General features: G+C 34.3%; 1 protein-coding gene across 1 annotated transcript in view; it reads right to left on the bottom strand.

Annotated features, from left to right (window-relative positions):
* Positions 1–13420, bottom strand: part of ZNF518A (zinc finger protein 518A) — a 118704-nt gene that overhangs the window by 90502 nt on the left and 14782 nt on the right. The window lies entirely within an intron of this gene.

Genomic DNA, 13420 nt, shown 5'->3' with positions numbered 1-13420 from the left:
GCTACTGGGAGTCATGATGTGAATGGTGTCTGCTTCTTAATTCAGTCCCTGTTCCTTGGTCTGAGCACTTAGGTGTCACCAGTGGTTGCACACTTGGTTCACTGGGCATGCTCAGCTTCCATGACCTTGAACCTGGGAGGTCCATAGCAAATGAAAAGCAATTCACAACTTTGTAACATAAAAGTTGAACCTGATTGGTCTGGTTCAGTTACAATAGGTTAAAAATATTAATATGAAGCCAAAATATCATTTAAAGACAAAAGCTTTAATACGGATGAAAAATGGTCACTACACAGTAATAATAAAAGGAACTACTAATAAATGAGGTATCACAATCATCAACTTATAATTAACAACATAAGATTGGAATTTATAAAGTAAAAATCTAACAAAAGAAAAAAATTGAGACACCTACAATCATACAGGGAGATTTTAATACACCTTTTTTAGAAACTGATAGGGCAAACAGATTAAAAAATTCATGAGGCTACAGAAGATTTTAGCAACAAAATCAGCAATTTTAAACTAATTTATATACTCCTGCACTTAAGCTGACAATAGATAAATGAAATATTTACAGAACTCGAACACAAGACATAAAGTTTCAACGTATTTCCTAGAATCAATACCATGCAAACTAGAGATTGTAAAACTAGGGCAAAATAACAATATAGATAGAATTGCATCTTATTCTTTGGGAGGCCAAGACAGGCAGATCACAAGGTCAGGAGTTCAAGAATATGCTGGCCAACATGGTGAAACCCCATCTCTGCTTAAAATACAAAAATTAGCCTGTAGTCCCAGCTACTCGGGAGGCTGAGGCAGGAGAATCACTTGAACCTGGAGGCAGAGGTTGCAGTGAGCCGAGATTGTGCCGCTGCACTCCAGTCTGGCAACAGGAGGAGATTCTGTCTCAAAAAAAAAAAAAAAAAGAATTGCATCTTATTTCATATGGTATTGAAATATTAGTGAAGATGGGTATTTTCTTCAAAATTTCCAAGATTAATAGAATTTTTAAAATAGAAAAGCTAAATATTAAGCACATTTCAAACATAATGACTTAAAAACATATGTTGTAAAACAGCATTCAAAACACATTTTTAAACATGCCTATCACTCAAATACAATTTTTAAAGCAATAACTAAAAATAAGGTATTAAAAATACCTAAGCACGACCCCAAAAATGGCTAAAATTTTATTTAAAATGAAAAATAAAAAAGGAAGTAATATTTGATGATTTTTAGAAAGTGCCATCTTCAAAACAAAGTATGTGTCAATAGTGTATCAATGGTGGCATCATTGAGTTGCAAATACATTTTGTGTACATTTATTCTGTTTCTTCTTCTTCTTTTTTTAAAGCCCCTTCCATCCTAGCACCAGCTGTTTTGTGTCCATTTTATTGTTATATTTTCCTATATTTTGTTCAGTTTTTCTTAAATGGCAAATGTACTGACAATGCAATCTTATCATTTTCCCATCTGTAGGACATATTTTTATATCCCCTAATAAATCGCTGATATTATTTGTGATTTCTGTCTCTCAAAATCATTATCCCAGAGATTTTTCCTTTTCTTTTTTAAAAAGTCATTTTAAGGTACCAAGCTTTTGGGTAAGTTGATCTTCTTTAATATTTGTTTTCTATTTTATTCACTTCCGCTATTTATATTTTTTCTTCTTTTTATATTCCTCGGTTTAATTTGTTACTCTGTACCTAACTTCTTGAAAAAAATCCTTAACTGATTTCAGTCATTCTCCTTTCTTACTCATGCAAAGTTATACATTTCCCTCCAACATTACCTTAGTTACATTCTACAGTTTTTGATTTGCAGTATTTTCAATAACATTCAATTCAAAATATTTCTAAATTTCCATTGTGATTTCTTTTTAATCCATGGGATATTTTGACATGTATGGTTTAATTTCTAAATACATGATGCTTATTTCCTTTTTCTCTTTTATTGTTTACTTGTGTGTGTGTGTGTGTGTGTGTGTGTGTGTGTGTTTTGTCTTAATTTCAAACTCAGTTCCATTGTGATCAGGAAACAGCATTCCACAATTTCAATTCTTTGAAATGTATTGAGATTTCTTGTATAGCCTTGAATATGGTCAATATTTAGAAATATTGGGCCGGGCGCGGTGGCTCATGCCTATAATCCCAGGACTTTGGGAGACCGAGACTGGTGGATCACGAGGTCAAGAGATCAAGACCATCCTGGTCAACAAGGTGAAACCCCGTCTCTACTAAAAATACAAAAATTAGCTGGACCTGGTGGTGCGTGCCTGTAGTCCCAGCTACTTGGGAGGCTGAGGCAGGAGAATTGCTTGAACCCAGAAGGCAGAGGCTGTGGTGAGCTGAGATCGTGCCATTGCACTCCAGTCTGGGTAACAACACCGAAACTTCGTCTCAAAAAAAAAAAAAAAAAAAATAGAAATATTTTATGTGCTCTTGAAAAAGAATGTGTATCCCATGGTAATGAGTGTAGCGTGCTGTGTATGTCTCTTAGGTACACTTTAATCATTGTTTTTGCTCTTATATCTTGATTGGTTTTCAACATTTTTTTGTCTGTTTTTTTTCACTTACTGAGAGAAGTATCTTTAAAACTCCCAGTATGTTGTTGATGTCTCTTTTCCTTGTTGTTCTATTCTTTTGCTTTATATGTTTTGAGACAATGTTATTTATGAACATATAATTTTAAAATTATTATATCTTCCTGATAAATGTTTTATGTTTATGAAATAGGACTCTATTTCTTGTTATACATTTTTTTCTTGAATTTTACTTTATCTGATAGTGATATATGTCTATATCAGCTCTCTTTAAGTTAGTGTTACATGACATAACCTTTTATTTTTAAGTTTTTCTTTCATTAAAGTGTGTTTCTTATAAACAGCAAATCATAGTTTCGCTTTCTAGTAAGAAAGTTGTTTGCTCCTAGCTGGACAATACAGTCATTTGTACTTAATATAATTAGGGCTATATGTGAACATAAATGTACTCTTTTTTTGTTTTTTCTACCTCTTCCATGATCATTTTTCTCCTTTTCTTCTTTTGAATTGATTGGCTGTTTTATTATTCTTTATTAGTTTTGTAGGAATCTATTCTTTACTTATCTTTAAGTCCTTTATTATAGTTTATGTTATTTATCCATGGTTACTAATGTCTAATGTATATCAGTACTTATTCTTCTTTCTGGTCAATGAAGAGAACATTTTAACTCAGTTTAATCCCGTCTTTCCTAGTTCATGTGTTTTAATTTTCTCCCTATTGTAATCCCCAATAGATATTTTTCTTACTGCTATATATAGACATAATTGATTCATATTTACTTTTACCTGCTTTCATGATACCTTGCCACCCCAGGCTTCCATCTAGGATCATTTCTCTTCTGCTTCGAAAAGAAAAAGAAAAAAAAACTTGATCTTTTACTGTGAGTTTGCTGGTGATAAGGTTTTTGTTTTCTTGAAAATGTACTTACTTCACCTTCATTACTGAAAGATAGTTTCATTTGGTATGAAATTCTAGGTTGGCAGTTATTCTCCTGTATGACATTAAAAATAACTTTATGATGCCTCTGACTGTCATTGTTTCTGTTAAGGAGTAACAGCTATCTATTCAATTTTGTTCCATTGAAACCATTAAGGATAATATGTGTTTTTTAATCTTTATACAAACAGAATTTTGCTTTTAAAAACTTCCCTGTATTTGATTTTAGCAGTTTCATTCTTATGTCATTTCATATATTTATCCTTTGTAGTGTTTTTTGGGGGAAAACCATCCCAGCTTTGGGAAAAAATTATGTTATTAGCTATTTACAGCTGCATTCAAAAATTACATTCAAAGCTTAGCAGATAAAACCAATGAACATTTATTATCAAGCTGGGCACTGTGATGCATGCCTGTAGTCCCGGATGCTCAGGAGGCTGAGGCAGGAAGATCTCTGAGCTGAGGAGTTCAAGGCCAGCCTGGGCAACATATACTCCATCTCTTAAAAAAATAAAAATACATTTATTATCTCATAGAGTTTGTGTTGGAGGGACCTACAAGCAGATTAGCCAAGTGTTTTTAACACAGAGTCTCACATAAGCTAGCAATCAAGATGCTTGCTAAGACTGCAGTCATTTAAAGGTTTGACTAAGGTTGAGGATCCATTTCCAGGGTGTCCTATCACACGCATGGCAAATCAGTGCTGACTATTAGCAGGTGGTCTCCATGCAGTGTCACATGGACTTCTCCATTGGGCTGGTTGACTATAGCATGGCAGTTGATTTCTACCAAAGCAAGTGATCTAAAAGAACACAAGATGGAAGCCACATTGTCTTTTATTATGTTGTCTCAGAAGTATCCCTTACAGAGGCCAACTGTATTCAGACTGAGAGGGGACTACCCAAGAGTTTAATACCAAGAAACAGAAATCAATGGAGGTCATCTTGGTGGATAGCTACCATATTCCACCTTCTGTAACTTAATTATTCTTATCCCTTTCATATAAAAAAATAGTCACCCTCAAAAGTTTTAATCCATTACAGCATGAGCTCAAAGTACAAAACTTTATATCAGGTCCAGATGCAAGTAAGTCTTCTTGGGTGTAGTGGTTCTTTCGTAAAAGCTCAAGTATTGTTCCTCTCAATATGAAGGCATGTGAATTAAAGTAATAAAAGAAGATGAAATGTCTTTTATAGCCTAGCCTTGGAAAGCACACTCCATCCTTTCTGCCATCTTTTATTGGTTATACAGATTAGTCCTCTGCATTGTGGGAGGAAACTGTATGGGGGAGGGGAGAAAACAAGGAGGCAAAAATCACTGTGTAAATCTCTGAGCCTGGAGATCACTTTTCAGTTTTGGGGAAATCTCAGCCATTATAACGTCAAAAATTATTTCTGTACCATTCTCTTGCTTCTCCTTTGCTGGGACTCCAATACAAATATGTTACGCAATATACAATGCCTGTTCACTTTATTCCCTACTCTCTTATACTTTTTTTTTTTTTTGAGACGGAGTTTCACTCTTGCTACCCAGGCTGGAGCACAATGGCGCGATCTTGGATCACTGCAACCTCCGCCTCCTAGGTTCAGGCAATTCTCCTGCCTTAGCCTCCTGAGTAGCTGGGATTACAGGCATGCACCACCAAGCCCAGCTAATTTTTTGTATTTTTAGTAGAGACAGGGTTTCACCATGTTGACCAGGATGGTCTCGTTCTCTTGACCTCATGATCCACCCATCCCAACCTCCCAAAGTGCTGGGATTACAGGCATGAGCCACCGCACCTGGCCCACTTTATCTATTTTCTCTCTTTTTTTTCCTTGGTATCTTATTCTTCTGATGTTTTTCTCTGACATATCTTAAATGTGTAAAGCAGCTGGGAGCAGTGGCTCACACCTGTAATCCTAATTTATTTGCTAGTTTATTTGCTAATTATTGTCTTTTTCTGGATGACTTAAGTATTTTTATTTTATTTTCCCCTTATTAGTTTATTATACAATCTTTAATCAAAATTTAGTGTTTGCATTATATATTCTTGACTTATTAGAGTCTCTATAAAATTAGTAATTTTATTTCTTCTCAATGAAAGAGCTCTACACATGTAATAATAATTTAATTAATTAATTATTTTTTTTGAGACAGAGTCTTGCTCTTGTCATCCAGGCTGGAGGGCAGTGGCAAACAATCTCAGCTCACTGCCATGTCCACCTCTCAGGTTCAGCAATTCTCCTTTCTCAAACTCCTGAATAGCTCTCATTACAGGCATCCACCACCATGCCTGGCTAATTTTTGTAGTAGAGATGGGGTTCTGCCATGTTGGCCAGGCTGGTCAAGAACTCCTGACCTCAGGTGATCCACCCACCTCAGCCTCCCAAAGTGCTGGGATTACAAGTGTGAGCCACTGCTCCCAGCTGCTTTACACATTTTAAATCCATCCCCCCCGCCCCACCAATTTGTCTTACTGTTGTCATATATTTCATTTTATAAATATTTTAAGCCCAAGGCATTATTTTTGTCATTTGATAAAGTCAATATTCACTGTAATATAGCCACATATTTACTCTTCCCAGCACTCTTTATTTCTTTTTGTATTCTCTACTTCCATCTGGGACCATTCTTTTCTCTTTGAACAATTTACTTGAATACTTCTCTTAGTGAAAATCTGCTGGCAATACATTCTTTCAACTTTATTGCCTGAAAAATATCCTTATTTTGCTTTCTAATTTTTTTAATTTTGAAGACTTTTTTGCCAGTTGTAGAATTCTAGCATTATGGATAATTTGTTTCAACAACTTAAAGATATTGCTGTATTGTTTTCTGGCTTCCATTGATCCTATTGAAAAAAGTTATTTATCTGGCTTCCCTCACTCAATTGCCCATTTAAAAGAAACATCTCATTTTTCTCAGGTTGCTTTTATAATTTTTTTGTCTTTGACTATGCTGATCCCAAGTATGATAGTCTGTATTTTATCTTACCTATAGTTATTTTCAAATCTGTGGTTTAATATGTTTCACCAGTAGAAAAATATTCTCAGCCAACATATTCCTAAATATTGCTACTATTCTATTCTCTCTCTCCTCTTATTCTGAGATTTATACAGAAGTCAGGAAATGTCACCACATTCTGTATATTCTTATCTTTGTTACGTATTTTCTATCCTTTTCTCTGTGCTTTAATCTTGATAATTGCCACTCATATATCTTCCAATTAAAAATATCCTGTTTCAGTGTGTCATGTCTGCTATTAAACATATCAACTTACTTAATTTTATTTATAGATTATTTTCAATTATAAAATTTCCATTTGACATTTTAAATAGATTCCAAATGTCAGCTGAAATTCTGTCTTTCCCTTTGTTCTATTGACTATCTTAATCATCATTTTTAGAAACATATTTTTCTTTCTGTTCAGGAGTTAAAAATGGATCATTATTATTTTAAAGTCTCTGTCTGCTAACTTCAATATTTGAATAACTATGAAGATATTACCACCATCTGTTTTAAATTTGTTTTTTTCATTATGTGGTCCTTCTTATAGCATCCCTCATAATTTTTACTGAATGCCAGACCTTGTGTATTAAGACTAGAAAAGGTTTAAATAATGTTTTCTCCTTCCTAAGTCAGTTTTCTTCTGACAGATGGCTATGCTACAAGTAGATTATCTTAATTCTACATAGGCCTGGTTTTAGGCTTTGTTAAAGATGATTCCGTTTTTTTGGTTTGTTTGTTTTGTTTTATGCCCTTACTCCTAGGATATGGCTTTCTGTGATATCTTCTAAAAGTCTATGGTATTTAGATAGTTTTTCCACCCTTGCCAATCTTTTTAACTTGAACCTCTGTGTCCCTACCACCCCAAAGATGCTTAAATCCCTGTTCAGCTCTTTAGTCTCAAAGATGCTTTTTATAATGGCTTCATGAACTTTACTGTGCATGTAAACCTTAGCAACTGGCAAATGTCTTGACGGAAGATGGCATGCAAGTTTGGGATTTACTGTCCTTGATTTTCTCTGCTCTGATACTTTATCTCTCAATTTCTATTTGTTTGTCTCAGCCCAATGGCACTTGTGCTTTCTGTTTGAATCTATCCTATCTAATCATCTATGTTAAAAATTGCAAATCTCCCTCAGGGTTAAAATGCAAGAGTCTATTAAAACTGGCCAGAGAAGTTGACAAAGTACCAGGTAGAGTTTCCAAAAAAACTAAAAACATAGTAATTGAAAATTAAACCTTAGGAACTAGATTAAACTAAATATTAAAAACACATGAAAAAGTAGGTGAAAGACAGATACAAAAATATTTCCTGAGTGCAGCATTGAAAGTTGAAGAGATGAGAATAATGAAAAGGATGCAAAATACACAGAAAAAGACTCAGAATTTCCACACATGTCTAATCAGAGTTCTAGTAGGAATAAAAATGCTGGAGAGGCAGTATTTGAAGAAATAACCACTAAAAATCACTATAATTGATGAAAAGACACCATGACCAATGGGATTTATAAAAACTACGCAAGGCTGATTCAGTACCTGAAAATCAATTAATGTTATATCCATCACATCAGCAGGCTAAAAAAGAAAAATTATATAGTCATATTAATAGATGCAGAAAAAGCATCTGACAAAATCCAATACCTATTCATGATAAAAACTCTCAGCAAACTAGGAGAGAGTAGAACTTCTTAACTTGATAAAGAACATCTACATTGCCATAGCTGACATCATACTTAATGATGGTAAAGTAGATGCTTTTCACTGAAATCAGGGATGAAGCAAAATTGTTCCCTCTCACCACTTTCTGTTCAATATTATATTGAAAAGCCTAGGGAATTCAGTAAGACAAAGAAAGGAAATTTTAAAAAATACAGATTGAGAAAATAAAAACAAAAAAAGCAAAATATATATATATACAGATTGAGAAGAAAGTGATAAAGTTTTCTTTGTTTACAGATAACATATTTATCTATGCATAAAATCTCAAATCATTGACCAAAAAAGTGCTAGAACTAATAAGTGATTACAGCAAGGTTACAGGATACAATGTTAATATACAAAAGTCAACTGTTTTCCTATACAGGATACAATGTTAATATACAAAAGTCAACTGTTTTCCTATACAGGATACAATGTTAATATACAAAAGTCAACTGTTTTCCTATACAGGATACAATGTTAATATACAAAAGTCAACTGTTTTCCTATACAGGATACAATGTTAATATACAAAAGTCAACTGTTTTCCTATACAGGATACAATGTTAATATACAAAAGTCAACTGTTTTCCTATACAGGATACAATGTTAATATACAAAAGTCAATTATTTTCCTATATACCAGCAGTGAACAATTGAAATGTGAAATTAATAACACAATACTAACTTATACCAACCACACTCTCAGACCACAGCACAATAAAAATAGAAATCAATACTGAGAAAATCACTTAAAACCACACTGTTAAATAGAAATTAAACGACTTTAAGACTGTTCTAAGAAACTTCAAAAACCTGTAACACTTAAAGAAATGGCCATTTTCTCTGAAAGCCATGATCATATTGCTAGCTGCTTTTATCCAAAGTCTTTTGTTGAAACCACCACCTACACTCTTTAAACAAATAAGTAAAATCTAAAACCTCTTGCTTAAAAAGGAAAGAAAGAAAAAGTAAAGAAAAGAAATTAAACAATCTTCCCCTGCATGCCTTTGGGGCAAATAATGAAATGAAGGCAGAAATAAAAAAATTCTTTGAAACTAATGAGAACAAAGATACAACATATCAGAATCTCTGAGACCCAGTTAAGGCAGTGTTAAGAGGGAAGCTTATAGCACTAAACATCCCACACCAAAAAGTTAGAAAGATCTCAAATTAACTACCTAACATTGCAATTAGAAGAACTAGAGAAACAAAAGCAAACAAACCCCAAAGCTAGCAGAAGACAAGAAACAACCAAAATCAGAGCTAAACTGAAAGAAACTGAGATTCAAAAAACCATACAAAAGATCAACAAATTCAGGAGTTGACTTTTGGGCAAAAAAAAAAATAGACTGCTAGCTAGACTAGTAAAGAAAAAAGAGAGAAAATCCAAATAAATATAATCAGAAATGACAAAGGGACATTACCACTGACCCCACAGAAATACAAAACCCTGCAGAGACTGCTACGAACAACTTTCTGTACACAAACTAGAAAACCTAGAAGAAACTGATATGTTCCTGGATGCATACAATCTCTCAAGAATGAACCAGGAAGACACTGAATCCCTGAACAGACCAATAATGAATTCCAAAATTGAATCGGTACTAAAAAGCCTGCCAACCAAAAAAAAAAAAAAAAAAAAAAAATGTCTAGGACCAGATGGATTCACAGCCAGATTCTACAGCTGTATAAAGAAGAACTGATACCATTCCAACTAAAAATATTCCCAAAAATTGAAGAGGAGGAACCCCCCCCAACTCATTCTATGATGCCAGCATCATCCTGATACTAAAACCTAGCAGAGACACAACAAAAAAACAAAACTTCAGGCCAATATCCTTGATGAACATAGATGCAAAATCCTCAACAAAATACTAGCAAACCAAGACTAGCAGCACATCAAAAGCTAATTCACCATGATTAAGTAAGATTTATCACTGGGATGCAAAGTTGGTACAACATTTGCAAATCAATAAATTCGATTCATCACATACATACAACTAAAAACAAAATCCACATGACTATTTCAATAGCTGCAGCATAGGCTTTTGATAAAATTCTACATCCCTTTGTCAGAGGCATTCAAACCAGAGTTTTTTGACTCTATCTTGAATAGGGGCTGGGTAAAATAAGGCTGAAACCTACTGGGCTGCATTCCCAGGAGGTTAGGTAATCTAAGTCACAGGATGAAATAAGAGGTCAGCACAAGATGCAGGTCATAAAGACCTTAATGATAAAACAGGGTGGAGTAATGAAGCCACCTAAAACAAAGATGGCAAAAACAGTGACCTCTGGTCGTCCTCACTGCTCATTATATGCTAATTATAATGCATTAGCATGCTAAAAGACACTCCCACTAGCGCAATGACAGTTTACATATGCCATGGCAACTTCAGGAAGTTGCCTTGTATGGTCTAAAAAGGGAAGGAATCCTCAGTTCCCAGAATTGCCCACCCCTTTCCCAGAAAACTCATAAATAATCCACCCCCTGTTTAGCATATAATCAAGAAGTAACAATAAGTATCCCTAGGTGAGAAGCTCAAGCTCTGCTCTGCCTATGGAGTAGCCATTCTTTTTTTCTTTACTTTCTTAATAAACTTGCTTCCACTTTACTCTATGGACTTGCCCTGAATTCTTTCTTGCATGAAATCCAAGAACCCTCTCTTGGGGTCTGGATCAGGACCCCTTTCTGGTAACATTTTCATGTTAAAAACCTTCAACAAACTAGGCATTGAAGGAACATAATTCAAAATAATAAGGGCCAATCATATTATTTACCACAAACTATAGCAAACCCACAGCCAACATCACACTGAATGGCAAAAGCTGGAAGCATTTCCCCTGCAAACCAGAACAAGACAAGGATGCCCTCTCTCACCACTCCTATTCAAGATAGTACTGGAAGTCCTGGCCAGAGTAATCAGACAAGATAAAGAAATAAAAGATACCCAACTAGGAAGAGAGGAAATCAAACTATTCCTGTTTGCAGACAACATGATTATATACCTAAAAGCCCCCACAGTCTCTGCCCAAAAGTTCCTTATGCTAATAAATAACTTCAAAGTTTCAGGATAAAAAAATCAGTGTACAAAAATCAGTAGCATTCTTATACATCAAAAATATCCAAACTGAGAACCAAATCAGGAATGCAATCCCATTCACAATAGCAACAAAAAAGAATAAAATACTTAAGAATACAGCTGAGAGGTGAAAGAGCTCTACAAGAAGACTTTCAAAATGCTGCTCAAATAAATCAGAGATGACACAAACAAATGAAAAAACATTCCATGCTCATGGATAGGAAGAATCAATATATTGTTAAAATGGCCATACTGTCCAAAGTAATTTGAAGATTTAATGCTATCCTTGTCAATCTACCAATGACATTCTTCACAGAATTAGCACAAACTATTTTTAAATCCATATGGAACCAAAAAGGAACCCAAATAGCCAAGGCAATCCTAGGCAAAAAACAAAAACAAACAAAGCTTGAGGAGTCACACTACCCAGTTTCAAACAATACTACAAGGCTACAGTAACCAAAACAGCATAGTACTGGTACAAAAACAGACACATAGGCCAATGGAACAGAATAGAGAACCCAGAAATAATGCTGTAGACCTGTAGCCATCTGATCTTTGACAAAGTTGACAAAAATAAGAAACGGGAAAGAACTCCCTATTCAATAAACAGTGCTGGGATGACTGGCTAGCTATTCACAGAATATTAAAACTGGACCCCTTCCTTATACCATACACAAAATCAACTCACGATAGATTAAAGACTAAATGTAAAACCTAAAACTATAAAAACCTTGGAAGATAACCTAGGAAATACTATTCTGGACATAGGCCTTGGCAAAGATTTCATGATGAAGACACCAAAAGCAATGACAACAAAACACAAATTAATAAACACTAATTAAACTAAAGAGCTTCTGCATAAGAAACTCTCAACAGAGTAAACAGACAAACTACAGAATGAGAGAAAATATTTGCAAACTGTGCATCTGACAAAGGTCTAATATCCAGAATCTATAAGGAACTTAAACAAATTTACAAGAAAAATTAACCCCATTAAAAAATGGGCAAAGGACCTGAACAGACACTTTTCAATAGAAGACATATATGTGGCTAACAAGCACATGAAAAGAATATTCAAAAAAAATTTTTTTTTTGCCATGAAAGTGCTTTATTAGGCCAAACTACTTACTATGAAAATGCTTTAAAATGCATCAGGAGGAGATGTAAAGACTCAAAGAAGTGCATAGTGACAATGGCTATCAGAACACACTAAAGAATCCACACTGTTGGCCACCTTCATTGGTAATAACACAATAATCATTAGAGAAATGAAAATCAAAACTACAATGAGATACTATCTCACACCAGTCAGAATTGCTATTATTAAAAAGTTGAAAAGTAACAGATGCTGGTAAGATTGTGGTAAAAAGGGAACACTTAAACACTGCTGGTGGGAATATAAATTAGTTCAGCCCTTGTGGAAAGCAGTGTGGTGATTCCTCAAAGAACTTAAAACAATCACCATTTGACTCACAGATCCCATTATTAGGTATTGCCCAAAGGAATATTAATCATTATGTTATAAAGATACATGCATGTGTATGCTAGATGCAGCAATATTCACAAGAGCAAATACATGGACTTAACCTAACTGCCCATCAATGGTAGTTTGGTTAAAGAAAATGTGGTACATATAACCATGGAATACTATGCAGCCATACAAAAGAACAAGCTCATGCCTTTTTCAGCAACATGGATGGAGCTGGATGCCATTATCCTAAGCAAACTAATGCAGAAACAGAAAATCAAATACCACATGCTTGCATTCATGGACACAAAGAGGGGAAAAACAGACACTGGAGCCTACTTGAGGATGGAGAGTGGGAAGAAGGAGAGAATAAAAAAACTACCTATTGGGGACTATGCTTATTACCTGGATGATGAAATAATATGTACACCAAATCCCCATGACACACAGTTTACCTATAAAACAAACCTGAACATGTACCCTGAACTTAAAATAGAAGTAAAAGAAAAAAATAACACAATACAATTAGCATGAAGAAATGAAGTACTAAGGAATAAATCTAACAAAATATGAACTATATCTATGTGAAGAAAACTACAAACTCCAAAGAAAGAAATCAAAACGATTTAATTAAATGGAGAGACTGTCTATGTTCATGGATAAAAACACTCAATATTGTTAAGATGTTTGGTTTTCCC

The sequence above is a fragment of the Callithrix jacchus genome, chromosome 12 (genome assembly GCF_049354715.1).
Source record: "Callithrix jacchus isolate 240 chromosome 12, calJac240_pri, whole genome shotgun sequence".
Taxonomy (NCBI): Eukaryota; Metazoa; Chordata; class Mammalia; order Primates; family Cebidae; genus Callithrix; species Callithrix jacchus.
This window is presented reverse-complemented; position numbering and strand designations above follow the sequence as displayed.